This window comes from Cucurbita maxima, unplaced genomic scaffold (genome assembly GCF_002738345.1).
Source record: "Cucurbita maxima cultivar Rimu unplaced genomic scaffold, Cmax_1.0 Cma_Scf00008, whole genome shotgun sequence".
Taxonomy (NCBI): domain Eukaryota; kingdom Viridiplantae; phylum Streptophyta; class Magnoliopsida; order Cucurbitales; family Cucurbitaceae; genus Cucurbita; species Cucurbita maxima.
Window position 1 is genome coordinate 5,926,180 of NW_019272024.1, and position 21,458 is coordinate 5,947,637.

Sequence of the window (21,458 nt, forward strand, 5' to 3'; positions counted from 1 at the left end):
GTTAGCCCTTTCCTCGGGGAGTCGAGCTGCCTATCTTCTCCTCGAGCCACACTAGCCCAGCGATATCGATCTCGACCATTCATTACTTTATTCAATTCTATTCTAACTTCTAGCTTGGCTTGTCCTTAGCTAAAGAAAGATAGTTGGAGGCCGAAGACCAGAGTCTGGTTTTCACAAGATATGAAAAAGAGAGTCTTTGTCCTGTTATTCCCAGCAATAGCTCTTTCGAGGGAGGGTTAAAAGAGAGAGAGGATCGGTGCCTGCTCTTTCCCAATTCGAACCATGGGAATAGGCCTCTTATGGGTCGGAAGGCTTCCTTCAGTGAGTGCGCCTGTTCAACTGAAACTCTTGAAGATGCCGAATCAGAAGAAGCTAGAGAAAGATCAGTCTCAGCTAAAGCCGAATACGAAGACGCATCGACAGACGCATACGCAAACACCGGGGAATCTGCAGAATATGAAGTCAGTATTCGACTGAGAATCCAAAGATAGAGACGCATCTGCTCCCGAATCACCTAAAGTAGAAGTTTGAATCCGATGATGCCACTTGTTGCCGTTGATGGCCGTTGCAACAGCACCGGTGCAAGTCACATGCTTCAAAGTGGAAGAAAACGGATTGGTTTGAGTTTCTATGAGTAGACAGGAGAAGTACCGCTCAAAGGCGGCTCATTGAGCCGGTCATTTTGACCTTGTTTTATGAAAGGAGTTGACCTGACTCGAAGGAAAACCCTCGAACCGAGGCGATTGATGGGGAGCTTGTAGCTTATGGTGCTTCCTTCCCTGCCTACTATGTATATCTTTGACGATTTTCTTTCTTTGTTGACCCTGTTTTCCGAAGGTAGCTGAAATCCTTCTTTTTTCCAAAAGTCGATGAAAAAGTGGACGGGTATTGTTTTGTTCTTAGCTTGGCGCGCTTGCTTCCCTCTAAAGAAGCCCAACTGTAACGCTTTTCAGTCTTAGGTGAGAATCACTCAATTCTTTCTGTACTGCCCTCTCTCGCAACAGTATTTCCCTCAGAAGCATATCCAGTTTATTCCGAACATCTATCTCATTTGTCTCCTAAACCAAACCTTTTATCCCGCTCCGCCCGAATCAACATCAAATTTGAGCTAGGTCAGTCATAGGGTTATTTCCAGTCTAGTCTAGAATCAAGCAAGACCAAACAAAGTTGAACCTTAACTACGTACAAGGTACCTATGAAAGCCCTGATCGTGGTGGACGCATGCACTCGCAAACCAAAAGGAAAGCGTAAGATGCCCCTCCCCTTTCTTTCTTCTTTGAAGCTGAATCAGATTATCTGCTATGCTATATTAAGCTGAATTGTTTAAGATTCCAGATTTGGAACTACAGCCTTAGCCCGGGAGGAGACTGAAGACTTTGGATTTGAAAAAGAAACTACATCCCCGCTTTAGGAAGGGCCTTAGCCTTTGCTTCAAGATCTCAGTTTGCACCAACCAGGATTTCCGTTCTCACTAGGAGCCGATTGCTGGAGAAAGCGATGGAACAAGATAGTCGTTTCTTTTTCTCTCTCTCCTGATCAGGTTTCGGTTAAGTAATCTGTCTATCCATCTGGTTAGGTTTTGACCAAAGTATGGTTGGGGTTCTACAGTTGAGGATGAGGATTTTGGGGAAAAAGATTAACAAAATTTGGGCAAAACTCTAATAGGATAGGGAGGAGGAGTATACCATTGAGGATTAGGGTTGGTTATTTACATCTGAAAGGTGAAATTGCTGCAAATACTGGTTGTTAACTACATGATCAACCATCTTTCCCGTAAACTATTATGAGTTCGAGCTTGAGGAACTACATGATCAACCATCTTTCCCGTAAACTATTATGAGTTCGAGCTTGAGGACAAAGGGATAGGATGAAGATTTGCTTTTTTCTATGATCACTACTACGCATCCATAAAAAGAGTATCGTGTAAGGTAGGTTTGGGTATAGCAGGACTTGAACCTGCGACCATTAGATTAAAAGCCCAATGCTCTACCAACTGAGCTATACACCCCAAAAAAGAAAAATAGGTGGGAGGATTGATGCAGAAAAGAAAAGAGGGCGGCCCCTCTTCTTCTCATCATATTCAAGGGGCGCGGCTCCGTATGAGGCTTGTACTGCAGAGCAAGCGGAGAAAACATAAGGGTGTGTGTTAGCACTCCCGCAAGAAAATGGCCTCGCTAACCTCTTATTGATTTCAAACTCAAGGAAAGCCTTTCTCCCTCCATATGAGAAAGATGCACTCAAGCACCCAACCTATACCAACAAGGGGCTTGGGCTCAAAAGCCAGCCTTACTCAACAAGCACCTTTATTAGTCAGGTTGCTTCTTTCTACTCATTGAAGATTCTATCTTCAAAAGAAGGTCAACGGGGATACTAAAGTGGCTCTCACTGACACCATCTACGATAAGGTGAGGTCGTCTTTCTTTCCAGCCACCATCCGATTCTTAAAGCCTTAAATAAGGGAAGGGGAGGAGCTATATGTCATTAGGGTCTTTGTTGGCCGTTGTTCCGGTCGAGCACTCTCTTTTCTGTGTCAAATTTCGTCTTACCAAAGAAGACTTCTGCCCAACCCGCGAAGGCTTGTGAAGTTGGACCAGGTACAAAGAATGAATCTATCTCTGTGTACGGAAGTTTTTGGCCGCTCAACTGTTCGAGCGTTTTCCTTTCTCCTATTATTAGAGTGGGGTGGTTGGTTCCGATTCGAGAAGGGTAGAATACCTGGTCGAAGGTTCAGTACAATAGGTAGCCGGCGTTTTCGTTTTGGCTCCCAAGCGAGAACAAGAAATAGGTGATGCACCATCCTTGCTGCTACGTACATTGACCTTGACTTGATAGATTCATCCAATGGAACCCACACTAAAAGGAGGACCATAAGCTCGGGGCTCGACGAAAGGGCAAGTATCAGCATGTTGAAACTGATTGGGGTTAGCAGTGAAAGAAAGAGCCCGGCATTCATTTCTTCATTCATATTCATAGCTTAGTCTACTAAAATCAAAGGGGGACCAGCCTCATCGTGGTAATTAGAGGACATCTTTGATCGTTCACCTCTAATGTGACACGTTCCCTCCCAGTTATATGATCAACAGGATCAGTCGTCCAGCGGGGCTCTTTTTCTTCCGGGGAGACAAAGTAGTCCCCTCTACTGATCGAACCCCTTTTCTCTAAGAGGTCTTCGTAAACATGTTAAAGGGCTCCTGTCTTTGGCGGGTCACCTTTCCAAGATTGAGAAGAACATCTAGGCAAGGGAAAGTGCAGTGCGCCGGGTGCAAATGGCTTGATTTTTTCATGATATACCAATCAGAATGGAGGGCCCCGTACATGATTGATATAATCACTACGTAGTGGTGGGGGTCGCTTGATGCGAGAGAGGCATGAGTTTCGATCTTGTGGTGTATTCGCTTGCAGTGAGTAGGGCCTCTTTCTCGTTGATCAGTTTGCCTCCACTCGAGGGAAAGGTCTCCATTCCTACGGCAGTTTTGTCAATGAACGCATCTCGGGCCGGGAACTTGATCCCCCAAAAAGGAAGGGGTCTCTTTCCTCGCCCGATGATAGAGGGCCAATTCTCATTGCACAAGACGGTGCCCTCTCACTTCGAGTGCCTTCCTTCGTAGTCAAATCTGATGATATGCTTTGGTGATGTTACCTACCAAATCAAAGGCCTGCTAGGTGATCAAAATCGCTCAGGTCAGTGAGGACTAACTCACCTACTCCAACTCTCTCGTTTTTATCTCGATAAGAGTTTCTTCTATTTCATTCAAAAGGCGACCCGCTGCGCTATAAGATGAGATACTGCTGTTGTACTACTTGACTGGTAATAAAAAGCCTACGTAAAAACGGGAAGACTCTTCTACAGTAACCCTCTCCTACGCTACTTGTTGACTCTTGCACAGAAAGGCCGACAGAAATAAGCAACCTTTCTTAGCGCGCTTTTCAAGTGCTTAGCTTCTGCTAGCGGCGCAAGGCCATAAAGTCAGTTCAGTTGGAAGCCTAAGCCAAGAAGGTACTAACGAAGTGATGGGCCCTTTTAGAGTTTGAGATATAGGGTAGGGGGGCGGCTTGATTGTGATAGTAATTTTGAACATCTCTCCCCTTTTCTCTTAGCATGTACTGTTTGCTTGCATGCCGCTTTAGGCACATCTCTCTTTCTTAGTTTCACGCTGCTAACCTAAGTCAGTCTTTTAGTAAGCGTATAGTTGTAGCTATTTAGTGTAGAATCAATTCTTTAGTGGACGCACTGAAAGGGAGGGATAAGACATGCGGTGGAGGTTGGTTGAAGATGATGTTACGTGGTGTTTAGAACCAGCCTTGAAGTGAATGAATTTGAAAGAACGAAGAAGTCAGGAAATGAGACGACTCTTTCTTGCACTATATCATAAACAGATCTTCCCCTCCACACCAATCACGAGTTTTTCTCCATTCCTCTCGTATATCGTCATAACGCCCTTAATGCTAGGTTTTGAAAAGGACTTTTCATGTCATTCCCATTTAGGTCCGATTCGGATCCCTCCGTTGTTTCCTTTTCCTCCCACACCCTTTCCTCAAAATGAGAAAGAAGATGGTACACTCGAATTGTATTATTTAAGTGCTTATTGCTTGCCAAAGATCCTACTTCTACAATTGGTAGGTCACCGGGTTATTCAAATCAGTTGTGTTTTCTCTGGTTTTCCCATGTTCAAACTTCCGTACCAATTCGGTCGATCTGGAATAGATCGGTTAAACATTCTATTAAGGAGTCTGGTCTTGACTCTGATGTGAGGTATTCATTCTCATTCGGCTCTTGGAATCACATCCATCCGTGGTTGGAACAGCTCGCAAAATCCAACCACTTCACCTACTTCATTGCCCCCAACCCTTTCTCGTACCTCTATTGAAACAGAATGGTTTCATGTTCCTTCATCGATTGGTTATTCCTCCCCGTTCGTCTCTCTTTTTCCAATTGCGGTCTCGATTAGTTTACAAGTTTGAATGGCTAATTTGCCTCTGGACACTAGATTCGATTGTTTTACAAGAATGTTGAGCGGGGTATGTAAGCTGTGTATCTGGGAGGAAGTGCAAATCTGGGCTTTTGCTTTTTTGCACCCTGTTTTGGTCTTGCAGATATTGAAATGAAATAATAATCTCTTTCCCACCAAATAAAGATTGAATATATGTCCAATCTCTAGTGGTGGTGAAACCAACCAAAATGTATGTCGTCCGACCCGACCTCAGACTCTTTCTTCCCGACCTATTTGACCCTCTGCTGTTATTTAGGTGGTATCCTGAGATAGAATTCCTCTCGGGAACACACGAAAGAAAGATATGAACTGGGTAAATAGAAATGGAAAAGAGATGTTTCCAATTCATTCAAATCCGAAGCTTTTTCTACATTCATATGATCTACTAAAGTCGATCGGTATTGCCCATATAATGAAAGCAGATCTTGGTCTATAGAGTCCCAAGAAGGTAATAACTCCAACCTGTCCGATGCTTCTTCGGCCAAATACAATATACAAGTGGGACCTGCACTATGAGCAAGCTTTGCGTAAAATCGCTGATTTTTGCCAGTTTTGCAACAACTTGGTCGAAATGGGGTTCTACCGGGAAACCAGGGATTTTTGAGTTCGCGCCATTGGTTACTGGTCGAGCCACTGGAATGGAATGAGATCAGAATCTCTGGAGATCTTTCCTCTCCACTTACTCGTAACAGGCTTTCCCTCTGTAGAAGACGGATTCCGAATGGCATAATTGTCCGATTTCTTACTAGATCTTCAAAGAAGACTTCTCCTACTCCTCCTCCTTTAGGATAGGATCGTCGGTTGTCCTTCTTTCACTAATGAGATCATTAGATCACCATTTGATAGTAGTTCGCGCGAACGCGCGAGGGACGAGACTTTCTATCGCTTGCTTTTCACTCTCAAGACAATGGTCTCTCTCTTTTATAAATAGAAAGCGAAGCAAAGCGCATGGCGCTGAAGTGAAGAAAGATCAATAAAGACAGACGAACACGATGCAGGGCATAACATAAATGAGACCGCTGATCATTTCATAAACCATATATGCTTGACCTTGATCGATGATTTTTGGGGGGTGACTCACCAACTGACCCAGCAGTGATCAATGACAAAATGGTACGAACAAATCCAATGACTTTGATTTGGGAGTTCCCCATTTTCTTGTCTCTTTACCCCTTTTGATATCCTTCTAAATGGAAAGGGGTGCACCTCCAGATGGGCAAGGACTTTGCTAAGCTGTTCGGCCACATTCTATTCCGATTGCCTTGAGAAAAGCATTCGTTTTGTCCTTCCCTTTTCCTTTCTCTCTTCTCCGTATCCTTTTTCTTAATTACAAGGGACTTTATCCAGATTGTAGACATAAGGTAGTTGGTAAGGGATAATGAGTGGTTATGGTACAGGCAGGGTGAGGGGTTGAGTCGGGATTTGAATCAAAACTCTATAAAACGTCGAGAATCTAAGAGTTTTCCCTACCTGGGTGACAGTATAAAGAAGAGGGAATCCGAGAATATGCGAGACTGTAAAGAAAGGAGAGGGAATCCGACCCCGGCTTCACCCGAAGCATGCGAAGGAACGAGCCTTGTCTATGAAGCAAGTTCAGTCATCGCAGAAAGAGTCTGCGAGTGTGTAGTTGACTAGTAGTACCATTAGCCTAAACGCTCCGTATCCTTTGCGGCCGCCATTCTAATTCCTTCGCTATTGGAACTATGACTCCCACTCCGTAAACTATGCTCGCTGCCTCTTGGGTCTCGTCTCAAGCTGTGGTATAGACGGAGTTTCCTGCCTCCCGTTACAAATTCAGACAAAGAAAGGGTAGCTAGTGCCCTTAATCGAATGACTTGAAACACTTCTCTGTAAGAAGCACTATTGGATTGGTTGCAACCACACCTACTCTTAGTCTAGTCTTGACCGACCTGGGCTTTTTAGGGATTCCCTAAAACCAGAGCATCTTGTATTTCATCAAAACTAGTTGGGCAACCCCGAAATCTCGAGCCACGTGGCATTCCAACCCAGTTCCAACAATGAATGCAGCTTCTCCATCAACTGCAACAAAAGAATGGATTGATTAAGGTAAGGTGACAGAATGGAATCAGGAGACGAAGGAGCGAAGCAATGAATGAGACAGAGTTGCAGAGGTTCAAGAGTGAAAGAAGTTGAAGGAGAAGATCAAGAATGAATAAGAAGGAGTATTGTATTGATCTTTTACAGTGAAAGAATAAATAGTCAAAGGAGAAGATCAAGAATGAATCTTTCGTGTTTACAGTCTCGTAAATTCATTCAATCCGGTTCAGGAGTTCAGTGTCAGTCTCTCTCTTGCCTTTAATTTCACATTACCTCAGTCTAAAATAGCCCAAAAAATAGGGGAAATCATCGATTTTCTAATAAATGGTCCTTACACGAAAAAGAGTGAACGAAGTAGGAGTCTTTGTCTTTCTTTCATCTCCCTTTATTCTTTCACTGTAAACTCGTTCAATCAGGTTTCAGATTTCATTCATGTTTCGTCTATCCTTCCCGGATTTCACTGTAAAGAAACGATCATTAATCTTTCGTCTTTACTTCTTCAGTCTCATTCATCTTTCTTCTTCTTTTCTTACATACAGTTCAATCAGTCAAAGGTTTAAGGTTTCGTCTCATTCTTGTTTCGGCTTTGTTTACAGTTCTTCAAGTGATTCAGTTTACCTCGTTCAATCTGGTTCGGTCAGAAGGAGTTTATGGAATAAGTGAAAGAAGAAATAGGTGTAGGTCAGGTATAGGTGTAGGTCAAGTAATATCGGTTCCGGTTCAGGTTTTCGGTCTCTTTCCTTATTAATTAATTACCTCTAGCCAAAAATAGCCCAAAATCCCGGGAAAACGTAAATTGAATTTATTTCAGCAGCTGCTGTTAGTGAAAAAGCTCTGACGAAACTTGACAGTTATATGGAGCATCAAAAGAATGAATTTCCTATGCAGCTGTTAGTGAAAAAGCTCTTACCAAACTTTACAGTAATATGGAGCATCAAAAGAATGAATTGAAGCAGCAGCTGTTAGTGAAAAAGCTCTGACGAAGTTTTACAGTTATATGGAGCATCAACTAAATCATAAATGGTCTTTACAGGAGAAGGAGTCTTTATCTTTGATTTCCTCTCCTTGATAGTTGGTTTCGTCTTTCCTTCCTGTAAACTCTCATTCTTCTTTCGGCTTTCCCTTCTTCGAATAACGAACTCGAGCTGAAAGGTCAGGGAATAATAGAGTCAAAGGAGCTTGACCTGATTCTCAGCCAGCTTACTTACCCAGTTTAATTCAACCCTCCCTCGTTCAATGACCTCAAAAATAGGGAATATCGTCAAAGAGTGAAATCTGTCTCATTCATCTTTCGTATTGATCTTTGACAGTGAAGGGAGAGTCAAAGAGTGTTTGAATCATCCTCCATCTAGTTTACCTCGTTCAAGAATCAATAGGTTCAGGGAGAGTACATTAGCAACTTTCCCGAGTGTTTGAATAAATAGGAGAATTCTTGCTTGTTTCTTACAGTCGAGTAAAAGAAAGAAAGGATCAAGATCAGTTCCAGAATAAATAGGTGAAAGAAGGAGAGAGAGAGAGAGTGATAGTTTACGAGGTTCATGAGTAAGTAGCTCGAGCTGGAGGAGAAAGATCTGTTCAAGAATAACGAACAAAAGAAGAGAACGAATGAATTTCATATGCTTTACCAAGTGAAAGAATAGTATAGTTCAGGCGCCTGAGGTTCAGGAGTGAAAGAAGGCAAGGTAATGAAAAGCTAAATGAGTAAGTAGTGAGAGGAGAAGAGGATATGTTTAGTCTCATTCATCTCTCTCTTTTCGAAAGGTTCCGGAGTTCACTCTCTCGAATCTTGAGTTTCGTCTTGACTTAATAGTTAATTACCTATAGCCCAAAATAGCCAAAAAAAAAAAAAGGGGTAAATCATCGATTTTATCCAAAAAAAAAATAGACAGAAAATAGAAAAAATGAATTAATGGTCTTTATAGGAAAAAGAGTGAAATCAGTCCCATTTAGCCTATTTTGAACGAAAATACATGGAAAATGGACGAAAATGGCCCTAAAAATTGACAGAGGATAGCATTTTATCCAAAAAAAATAGACAGAAGATAGTTTTTGGATTAATGGTCTTTACACGAAAAAGAGGGAAATCTGGGAAAATGGACTCTTTTAGCCCAAAAATAGGGGAAAATGGCCAAAAATACCTCAAATACCTAAAAAAATATCCCAAAAAATAGACAGAGTGTAGAATTTGATAATTAATGGTTTTAAAGAGTGAAATCAGTCTTGAACAAGGGTCGGCTTCTTTCTTTCGAGCTAGCTTGCTTGGGCTCCCGCCCCTTCCCTTCGGCCGGCTGGCTGGCTGGATGAGAAGAACCTTCCCCTATTGATTTAAACACAGTAAAGGAGAATGAATCTTGTCTTGCTTGAGTCTCCCTTCAATCTTGAACAAGGGCCGAAAGAACTCTTTGACCTAAAAAATATCCCTAAAAATAGACAGAAGATAGAATTTGAGAATTCATGGTCTTTACAGGATCAGTCTAATTCATCTTGTCTTGTTGTCTTGCTTTCGTCTTTCAATTCTCTTTTCTTTCTTTTCTTTACTATAAAGTTCAGGTCAGGTCATATCGGTTCCAGAGCAAACAGACCTACAGAAGGGAATGAGTGAGGTAATCCCACCCAATAGCTTTACCCAAATCGAAACAAATTCCGAGCACGTCTGGTCAAAGTCTATCTTGTCTTTACCACGCCTTGGCTAACAATGAATTTGATTGAGTTTTTCTCATATCCGCGGGTTCTTCCATTTGCTTTCTCCCTCATTCATAGAGGAGTAAGGTGGTATACTCTATTTATCCGCTTATTGGAACTCCTTCTAATGTTTATCTGCTTATTGGAACTCCTTCTAATGACCTATGCATTCTGTTATCATTTCTAATTGGACGAGATTAATCCAATTTAAGGAACTCTTTCCATTTTGTTTTAGGGCTTGGAGCAGATTCAGCCTTCCTTCTTTCTTCTCGGTCCGCTTCTTTGGCTCCTGATCTTGAGCTCGCTTTTCTTGGCCTCAGGCTTGGCTTCTTCTTGGAGTCCTTGCCTTTTCGAGACTTTAGGCCCTTGCCCTTTCTTTCTTTGCCTGGTCTCGACTCCCCCTGGCTAAGTACTTTCATTCAATCTAGCAGGCTAGCTGCATGTTCTGCCCCTCCCCTCAGTCTCTGCCATTTTGGGGTAGGTTGTAGCCTGTTTGCTTGAGGCTCATCAACATGTCAGACCACAACCGGAACCCTCCCCCTCCATTCTTCCTGAATCTCGTCTTCAAAATGGATCTAATTGCACTTTGCTCTACCTTCTTTACGTGCTCTGCCTTCTTTACGTCTTTTGGTCCGCCTAACCAATGCATCTTTCTCCGGAGAAGCAACCCGCTCGCTCGAAATTTGTCCCTTCTGTTTGTTGTGTAACAAAGCGTCCACACGATTACGAATCTGCTCCCAGCCTCTTCGAGGACACTAGCCTATGGTTTTTTTCTCACTATCCATGGCTTGGCCGAACCTTTGGCTCTGATACCTCTTGTCATGGCGCTAAGTCCTTCAAGCCCCCAAATCAGGGCACCCTGCTAACCTAACGGTCCGGTGTAGCAGAGTAAGCTTCAAAAGCCCTTTCGAGATTCTTAGTCAAGCCTCAACGCCCTGCAATCTTTCTAAAGCGCTAACGCCTTGACTTTCATTTAGAAATGCAAATGAAAGAGTCAGGTGTATTCTCGTGGCTTTCGCGCTGCTCAATCCCTTGCTTTGTTCTCGAGTCAGGGGCCTTTGTTTCCGCCTTCATTTTGTCGTGCTGCTATGATGTAACGTGCAGTCATCCCTAGGCAGCAAGATGTATGGTATAGGGCTCCCTCTATTCTCTCCCAACAAGTCCTTGATAGATTTCGAGTCGGGAATAGAGCTGTGGCTTATTCAGCGCTATATCACAATTCATTCATTTTAGGAGCTGTTCACGAAAGGTGGCATGGGACATCTGTCGGCGGCGGGAGAGTCTGACATCCGAGCGAGAGGTCAGACCAATCCAATTCATCCTGGTCCGATCCGAACGGATCTTGTTGAATGAACTGATCCATTGTAGTATGCCCAATTAGTTCATTTTTGCCTACTTGGACCCCCCTTCCTTTGACGACTCCTGAGATATAGTGGAAACATTTTGTTATGGTGGAGAGTGGGGAGTGAAAAGACGAATGCAGCGGAGAACGACCGCATGAATCGGAATCCACAACGAGAAAGACAGACGACCGAGAAAGAAAGGCTCCACGTTCTCCAAGTGGTTAATCTTAGCGTGCTAGCTGCAGCTGAATTTTGGTATACTGATAATGCTTTCTTTCTCTTTCTTAGCGCTCTACTCCCCCTTGTATAGTAAGGGGAACTTTGGGTATAGTATAGTAAGGGGAACTCTGGTTGCGCGGCTTTCTCTTATCTTATAGGGTTCTGTTTTCTCTGACTTTACTCAGCTTGACCTACTTGACTCAGCGGTTAGAGTATTGCTTTCATACGGTGAAAGTCATTGGTTCAAATCTAATAGTAGGTAAAACCGGCCGAAACCCCAGCTTTTGCTAGCATGAGAGCAAGCACAGACTGGCAACAAGGAAGGTGAATGACCAAAGCATCGGTTGCTTCCACTTGTGGCCTTCTTTTCTTCGACCGCCTTGACACCTTAATATCAAGGAACCAGCCCCCTCTCTTCTTCTATTCATGTATGTGGGTTGCCCCGTCCCGAATAGACGAACAGGAACAAGCAAAGGCACGAGAGAATGGATACTCAACTCACCTCTTCGACAATTAGGTGAAGACTAGGGGAGGGGGGCCGGAAACCCCAACGTTCAACCTTTCACCGCGCCACACGATTCTTTCGCCAAGCGCTCTCTCAGATGTTTCCACTCCTGCCCACGCAAGCAAAGATGTTTCCACTTCAAAGCTGTGCTAATGGTGGTCAAGGATAAGGTACTTGTTTCAGTGGGAGACATTGAGTCCGCATGAGAAAGATGGGAGACTCCCCTGTACCTCTTTAGGGGAATGTATGAGTCAGTGACAATGGTAAACATTTTCTTCGGCAACGGTTTTTTCCAAGCAATATGCTTGAGGGGACGAGCGTGTATCAGCACTTAGACAAGATGAAGAAGATTCTCAAAGAATTTATAGGAGAGTCAACCTATACAAAAGAGTGATCAGTGACCGGGAAGTCCGCTTCAGTCATTTGAGTCTTTGACAACCACTCTCTCCTGTGAAACTCCTCCCTGTTCAATGATTGATCCTCCCATTTTCTTTAGGCTCCAGCTGAAAAGAGATTTGAACAGCAGTTTGAAAAGACTAATGCTGCGCAAAAGAATATGTTTCAAAACAAAGAATAAGCACTGAGAAGGACCTGAAAAACATAGATAGAGTGTTGGTCCTGCAAGAAGAAAGGTCACTTGAGTTTTGAGTGCCGGATAAAGGGAAACAAAAAGCCATGATGATTAGAAAAAGGTAGTCTTGGTCACTACGTTGGCTCTACTTGCCAACATTTCCAGATAGTTGGTGGATCGGGTCCTCGCATCAGATTTTCTTCCGAAAGGCAGAATTTGGTACAGATATGATTGAAGAACTAGGTTCTTCATATATGGGCAATGGCACTTCGACTGTAATCAGAGGCCGAGGGAATGTGTAATTGCTGTTGGAAAACAGAAAATCAGAAAACAAATGTTGATATTTTCTTTCTTATTGTGTTTGAAAACTACTCTCGATGATCAGAGCCTTGACTTTGTTATTAGTAAAGCGCAGGAGCGTTCTAGCAGCTTGCTTCAAAAAGCTTGACTTGACTTTATTATTATTCAATCAAAGGGGAAAGACTTTTTTATAGATGTTGAAGAGGTGAGGCAGGGGCTGCTTCTTAGCACTCCAGGAAATGAGATTCCGACCAAGAATAAAAGCCAAAGGTAGAGTGTCGGTCGTCAGGGCAGCCTGCCTTTTTAAGAGTAGGGGCTGAATAGTTTCATTCTAAAGGAAAGCGAAGAATCCACCTTTAGTCAATAGCATCTCTCCAGCAAGAATGATTTCAGGCTGAAGCAAATGATTGAGGTGAATGAGAAGATTGAACTGACATGAGGTAAGCTCTCTTGGGAAAAACTCTTTCTAAAGACTCAAATTCTGCAACGGGAAAGGTCGAGAGGATCGACGAACCTGAGAGAGGGATCCAGAATCTGAGGAAGCGACTTGAAGGGAAGCAACTGGTCTCGACTGCTGATCTTCTGGAGTAGTCCTAGCCTGGGAAACAACATAATGGTTTCTCCACCTAGAAGAAAGATGTTGTGCCGGGTGGCTGGAATCCTCTGTGGTCAAATGAATAGGCTGACAATCGGAAGAAGATGCTGAGCAAAGCTGCTGGCTTGAAGAGTGGGGCTTATCCGTAACATCAACTGCAGAAGAATGAGGTGAGAGTTGTTGAACAGGAGAAGGCCGCAATACATCTCCATCACCATTCTCCCCCGGGGCTGATTAATTAGGTTAAAGAAAATATGAGGCGACCTCATTAAAGAGAACATGAAAGGATAATCAGAATCTCTTGGATTTCACGTCATAGCATCTATACCCGGACTGAGCATATCCAAGAAAGAAAGAAGCGGTGGCCTTGGGGACAATTTGGCTCTTAACTGCGCAGGAATATGAACAAAAGAAAAGACGTGTGTGTATGCATCCACTCGAAAATGCCTGCAGGATGGTACTGCCTCAGTCAGAAGTTCGTGAGGTGCCACTGCTGCCTACCTACCTATTACCTCTCGATTCACCCCCCCTCCAAAAAAAAAAGAGAGATGTCACGTCCCTTCTTTATGCACATCCATATAAATAGCCAGACACAAAGGTGTACAATCCGGTAGGTAATAATGGGTTCTTCTTGTTTATTCACTGATTGTTCTCTTACTTGCTCTAGTGGCTGGCAAATGCCAACCGAGAGGGGAGAACGAATGGCTCAGGAATCGACTAGTTCCGAGCGGACTCATGGAGCTGTTGGATTATCGTATCAGTAGAAGAAGAGGATTTAGCTTTCTTAGCTTAGGAAATGATTGAACTTTAAAGACCGCCGCTGGGAGGCGAGGGAGTCACTTGTCTGGTCTTGTGGTGCACTCACTCCCGTTACGAGAATGAAATGACGCCCCAACTCGACTCAAGACCAAGACCCCTTACAACTCGCACCAGGTTGGTCTAGTAATTAGGGGTCGGCGTGAGATTGATCGAAAAGGTAGCCTAGCCGCCCCCCGCCTACCTACTCATGCTCGTAGCTCGATCGGAGACGAGTGTGGTCTGGCGGAAAAACATAAGTCATCCCTCTCGACGTGATACGTGAATTGCTCAGTAGTGCTTTGCCACTACCGTAGCTGGCGGAAATAGCTTAATGGTAGAGCATAGCCTTGCCAAGGCTGAGGTTGAGGGTTCAAGTCCCTCCTTCTGCTCAAGGCTTCGTCGTTTAGTGGTAACGAGTAGAGTGCATAAGCACCCTTAGAAATAGGGGCGAGACCCCTTGGATAGGGTTACAAACCAATCAACCTAATAAGAAGAAAGAAAGGTCCCTTTTGTTTTAGCACGCAGTGTACTAGTGAATAGAAAAAGCAGATTGAGATTACTAATGACAGATGGAGGTTGAGTCTCGAACATCTTCGGTGCCTCACCCTTGTCTCCTTCACCTACGACTGCTTATAATGCTCATCCTATCGATTCAGAGGCATAGGTGCTCCCTCTCCCACAACACACTCGTCGAGACGAAAGAAACCTCCCGACATAGAGAAGAGATATCAATGTCTGGGGACCCTTGATCACCCTTCCCTTTCACCTGAACTGGTCGAGAGAGATTAACCCGCACCACATACATTTCCTAACCTTCGAACCGAAACCCCCTCAGATGGAATTCTAGAACCTAAACAACTCCGTTGAGAGCTCCGTGACCGGGTAAAGGGAAGGTCCACCAATGATTGATAGGACATTCCCACCCTATCCGTCTCTTTCTACCTCATTACACTAATTAGTTGTTACTGATTCATTCAATCAAGGCATAGACCCCCACCCACTTCTTTGTCTTATTAGCGCAGGTGTTCGTCAATGATGATAGCCGCTGAACTTCAGACTCGAGTTGAGAAAGAGGGCTAGGCCCTGGAGAGGAGGGCTTGATGGGACTAGGGAAGACGGCTGGATTATAGAGCTAGGGGCAGGCAGATCGGATCGAAGGGTTGTCCATTGGGATTGGGCATGAATGAGCACTGGGCCAGCATTGATGACAAAATGAGAAAGAGAGAAATTTCTCCCATCGCATCATTAACCGGTGTAGGATTAAAGATCAGGTCCAGGATTCGAGTCAAATCGACCTTACCTCTCATCTCAGGGTGAGGCAAGGAATTCCATCAAATGTTTGTTGTTCAATATCTCGGCTGCTCAAGAAGTTGGACTAGCAGCTCCGCCGACCCAGAATGGATTCTAGAAGAAGGGAAGGGCGGGCAGAGCCTTGCAATAGGAGGGTTTTCGTTGTTGGAACAGGTTCAAACAGGACTGAAGCGAGGATGAATTCCATACTCCGATCTTACTTACTAGGGATTCAGGCTAGGGCTTGAGAATCAAAGCATGGGCATCCGCAACTAAGAGGGAGCAGTAGATCGTCGATTGAAGAGCCAGGTCAGGCAATAAACTTCTATTGATGAGAGATTCTACGTCAGGGACTCCTAGCAACAAACTTGTATGAAGGGCCCCCATGGAGACGCAGGAGATGCAGGAACCGCTAGCCGGATCGACCCAACAATGAATGATAGGCCAGAGAGAGGGATAGGCTCATTCGACTAATTAGTGATCCCTGGCCCTACCTAAGATAGAGATGCCCTTGAAATTAGGGGATTGGTTGATCAGAAAGCTCGGGTAGGAGTAGGACATTCCATCAAAATCTTTCCTCCCGTAGTCCTCTTTATTCTTTCACGAGGTAAAGCATATTCAGTAGCTCTTTGATTGAATTTGATTCTGCTTTCAAGACGAAACAAATGAAAGAAAGAGAAGCTCATTCACCTTCCTTTGAACCTATTTATTCAAAGACTAGGTAAAGCTGCTGCTGAGGATTGAATTGACTCTCTTGTCCCCGAAACCTGATTTCACTCTTTTACTCGACTGTAAGAAAGATGAATGATCCTCAACCTTAAACCTTTTCCTGATTGAACGAGGCTCGGTAAAGCAGCTTAGCTTCTCTCCTGGACTGATTGAACTCGGTCTCTTTTCTCCTTCACCTGTCGGTCTCACAGCTTGGTTGGTTCTTTCTCCTTCAAACACTCTTTGACTCTCCCTTCTTCACTGTCAAAGATCAATACTCCTTTCCTTATTAATTCTCTTCTCTCTCCTTCTGAAACTGTAAGAAAATTAGACTCAACCTCAACCCTTCACCTCGTAAACTCGGTTTCACAATTCCATTGCCTGCCCCTCTACAACTCGGTAAAGCAATTAATTTCATTTCCTGCCCCTCGGCGCTTCGCTTACCTCTTATTTATTCTTTCCTTGAACTGATTGAACAAGGTAAAGCATATTCAATTCATTCTCCTTGACTCCTCTCCCTATCGGTCGAGCTGTTTCACTCCTCTCCCTATTTTTTGGTCCATTTTGGAGGTAATTACATTACATAGGCTGGATGAGAATCAAGTCAAGCTCATTCACCTATCGGTCTCATTGCTTCGCTTCTTCACCTCTCCCTTTCACGAAACGAACTGTAACTATAAACACTCTCGATTCATTTGAGTTAACTCCTTCACCTATTCTATTGGTCTCACTGCTTCGCACCTTTCCTATTCATTCTCCTTTTCCTATGAATTTACTCTCCTGTAAACTCAGGTTTCACTATTTGACGGTCTCTTCTCTTTTCTTTCCTTTGATTCTGCTTTCAAGACTCTTCAAATTCAAGAAAGATTTGCTCCGGAACCTATTGATTAATTCTTTAACTGTAAACTAAGACTCAAGAGTTTATAAACTGAACTCATGAACCAGATTGAACTCGGGAAAGCCGATAATGAATGGACTCTCCCTGATGGAAGAAGGTAAAGCTCCTATACCTATTTATTCTTTGACTGATCTTGATCCTTAATTCTTGTTCCTTATTCTTTCACAGTAAACAAAGACTCCTTATTTATGAATGAGAGCAAATTTCATCCTTCTTTCACCTATGGATTCTTGAACGGATCTTTCTCGTCTGGCTACTTACTCTCTCCCCTCTCTCTTCTCGTAATCCTGCCTGCATTGGACTTCTTTCACTCTTTCACTCGGTAAACTGAAGGAAAAGAAGAATCAGCCTGAACCTCAGCCGGGCCCATTCACTATTCTTTCACTCAAGATGAGAGAGAGTTTACGAACTGAACTGGATTTCACTGTAAGAAAAGAAGAGGAAAGACTGAACTCAAGATGAATGAGACCTCACTCCTCTGCTGCCTACTTACTCAACCTTAAGCCTTTTCCTGACCCTTCAAACATTCTTTTCCTGTAAAGAAAGACGAAACGAAAACAAGATTCATTCATTCGACTTAACTCCTTGTTCTGTGTTCGTTATTTGAAGGAAGTTCTTGTTCACCTCTCATTTCTTTCACTCGGTAAATAGATAGTAAGTAGTAGTCTTTCTCCTGCCCCTTCTTTCACTCCTGAACCTGAACCGGACCCTGACGGGAATGAAATCAGGGAGACTATCGATGAATGAGAGTTTACAGTCAGGGCTGAAGAAGAAGAAAAGACTAATCTGGCCGGCGGGAAGGAAAGCCTTAACTCAAGCAAGATTCATTCTTTAACTTCTCTCTGCCTACTTACTCCTATTCATTCTCCTGCCCATTTGACTCTACGACCTATTTATTCCTTATTTCACAGGGTAAAGCCACTAATGAATGAATGAATTTACACTCTCTCCCTAATTTCACTCCTCTCCCTATCGGTCGAGTGGCTTCGTCGCTCCTGAACAACCTCTATTCCGTTGTGCAGTTATTGTGAGTTATTCAAACACTGATCTTTTTCCTTTCTTGCTTGCACTCTAGTACTCTCCTGTAAGAAAGGAAAGACAAAAGATTAATGAGACTAAACAGTCAGTCAAGACTCAACTAAAGATGAATGAGAGTGAACTCCAGCCGGAACTCTTTCTCCTTTTCATATTGATTCTAGAACAGTAAACAAGGTGTGTCTCGAATCTGATCTTTCTCTTTTTCACTCGTTCTCTTTTCTTTCCTCTTGTTGATTGAAGAAGGAAGGTAAAGGCGCTAATTCATTTAGTCTCTTTCCTATTTATTCTTTCACTGTCAAAGAGAGGAGTTAGTCATCATTTCTTTGTCTCGAGCTTCAACCACTCGACAATTGAATTGCCTTTTCCTTCTTTCACTGATCTTTCTCCTACACCTTCAAGCAAGTCAAGACTCAACTCTCGATGAATTAGAGTTTGTTTCCGAACTTCACTCATGAACCTGAACTTTACAGGAGAGTAATAAATTCATGAAAGAAGGGAGAGGAAAGACAAAAGATTAATTAGACTGATTTCACTTTTAAACGAGGTAAATAGGTCAAGTAGCTAATTCATTGACTTTCCCTTCAAACACAGTAAATGAAGAAAATGAAAGATCAGCTCAATCTCCTTATACTCTATTCCGGAACCTATTAACTATAAACGAAGAGAAAGAAAGATCGATCAGCTCAATCACCTCTTTGACGACTTTGAGTAGGAGGACTAATTCATCACAAGAGGTTTAATCCCGAGAGCCTTCTTCCCTTGAGCGGCTCCTGAGTCCAGCTCGCCTTTTTCGAGACTTATCACTCCCTCCAGCTAGACCATGAAAAATGGAACTTTTCCACCCGACTAGGAGATTAATCTTACGTAGGATAGGGAAAGCATCCGGGACTATTAGCTGGTTCCTCCCCCATTCATATTCGAATCTCTCTAGGTTGAACAAGAAGAATCTACAGGTGCAGGAGAATCATTCGGGGTCTCAGCTAGCTGCCATGTATATCTCTTCCTGGGTAGACATCTACCCTGACAAGGGCATCGAAGATGCGAACCTCACGAGACTAAGGCTATCAACTTCTCGAGAGATTTCCTAACTACTCACGGATCCATTCTAGTGACCACTTTCCTTCTATTTGTCTCCTACACTGAACAATAGGCCAGACTATGTACGACCAGAGAGCTTACGTGTCCTTTCCCTCAGTTGCCTTATTGGCTAGCTACAAAGGCTAACTCATATCTATAAGGGATAAATAAGAGAATTCCTAACTCTTTATAGTCAGTCCACTAGGAAAAAACTAAGAACTTCGTAGGCAAGTCATCTGGTATGCTGAACTCAAAAGCCAACTACCTTCTATCTCCTGGGTCATCAACAGCTATAGAAAAAACTCTTAGCTTAGCTACTGAGCTACGAGGAGAGAAAGAACCTTATCCTTACTTTGTTCGGAATGGAATAACGTGTCGGTCTTTAGTTCAAGGATTAGTCCCTTGAAAGACAAGAAAAAAAGGAGGAAAGTCGAGCCAATAAAAAGAAAAACGCACGAAAGGGGGTACTCTATCTGTCCATGAGTAGCCATTCATACGGGAAATCGGGCCCGTCCATTGATCAAGGTAGCCGCATCAACAGGTAGCTTCCGAACTCCTAGCATCGAGCTCAAGGAAGTGAGGAATGAAGGAGAGGCTGGCCCAAGGTAGGTTCTCTTGTGAATCCCATGCAGTCATTCATTAAGGTTGAGCATTAAGGTCCTATAGGCCTTAGGTTGTCAGAATAGAGTGAATATGAAGGAAAGAGAAGAAGGCCGATCTTGAATCGAACCTGCTCATAAGCTCTCTTTCAAAAGGACCAGGAGAAGATGAATAAAGATCCAGATAGAACGTTTGGCTTTCTCGATCGCTTTCTCGGCCGTGCAGTACGTACTTCTGTTTGGAGATTCCTTACTTAGTTAGGACTTTGATTGACTAGAGTAGCCCCTATGTATCCGAAGGCGCCCTTTTGTTTATGCGCCTTAAACTTGATTTGGCTTATAGTTAAGTGGATCTACCCCGTTCAGTAGAATCCCGAAGAAAGAAGAAAATGTCACCAAAGCGGGAGGCAGGAAAACATACCGACCCAGCGCAGTGCCTTTAATGAATGTGGACCGGAAAGGAATAGGACTTTTTAGTAGTTCCTTCTTTGAAAGTCTAAACTTTGTAGATGGCTTTAAGGGTGAGAACCAGAAGGTGGGCTTGGTCTTCACTGACACAATCTCGGGCCGTACTTTCTTCTCGAATTCCTTTGTCTTCCCGTAGCTACCTGTCTTTGAACTTCATTCCTCAATTGATAGATTGAGCTTTCATTTCACACTTCCTCCTAAATTTTCCATATTCCCTACTGGGTGAGCCTCACGACTTCCCTTTCACTCCGGACTGAGCTTCGCCTGCGATAAATTGAACAAGTGACTCACTTCTCTGGAGCTTGACTAGAAACTAGAAAGAGCTTTGACTTCGTTCAGTGCGCTACCTAGAATTCGATTCTTGACTGGTGCTATCTATAAACCAGCAATCTAAAGCCTTGGGCAGAATCTGAGCTTTCGCTTCTGTTGGTCGATTTAGCTTCAACTTATTCATTCAATTTTGTTATTGTTTTTCACTTATTTGTTTGATTTCAAATTCTTCTTGTTTGTTGAAAATTGTCGGGCCCCGCTTTGACTTCTTTTATTCATGCTTCTATCTTGAGTACCTATTGAAAGTGAGAATTGAATTACCGAAGCTACGTTGGTAAACTACCTGGCTAACACTCGTGAGAAAGGTCTTTGACTAAACCTGCTAACAAAGAGGGTGTGGTTTGACTGGGGGTAAACCACCTGGAATGACTATGGCTTGCTTGTTATTAAAAACTGATGAAAGGAGATTGGCTTGCCTCAATGATAGCTAAATCTTTCATATTGAATTGACCACCTATAGTAGACATACTAAAGATAAAGAGTAGCCCTGCTTCTTCTTCTTCGCTCCCTCTCTTGAGATTCTCTGTTTCGTGGCTGATAACTCGATTCGAGATTAGAAAGCCCAGCTCCTTTGAGCAAGTTCACTATGAATTGCATTACCTTCTATATATCTCTCGCCTATTCCTTTCCGTTAACTATTTATTGAGATATCTCACACCATCCTATAACTAGCCTTACCACAAATATCAAGCGAGGAGAACTATTCTGAATTACCCGACTATCGGCTTACTCTTAGAGTGTAGAGTGACTCTTCTCCGGAAGCTTCTAGCCAGTCTGGTCTGACTATTTATTCTAGATAGGGGTCAAGCAAATACTGGAATTGCTGGCAAAGCAGTCCTTTCTTCAAACACTATTGTGGTAGGAACACATTCTTCGAGCGGTATTCTTACTTGAAAGAAAGTCAAAGCTATAAGCTAGTTGCAGTGCCATCTGAATCTTCTAGTTTGCCGCGGACTCTGCTCTTAGCCTTTCTCTCACCGCTAACATA

The 21,458-nt window shown here is 43.3% G+C and overlaps 2 non-coding genes across 2 annotated transcripts; one reads left to right on the top strand and one right to left on the bottom strand.

Moving 5' to 3' along the window:
• Window positions 1-1,935: 1,935 nt before the first annotated feature.
• TRNAK-UUU lies at window positions 1,936-2,008 on the bottom strand. Its single transcript has one exon. It is a non-coding gene; the product is annotated as a tRNA-Lys (tRNA).
• A 12,371-nt stretch (window positions 2,009-14,379) lies between these two features.
• On the top strand, window positions 14,380-14,451 carry TRNAG-GCC. Its single transcript has one exon. It is a non-coding gene; the product is annotated as a tRNA-Gly (tRNA).
• Window positions 14,452-21,458: the final 7,007 nt, after the last annotated feature.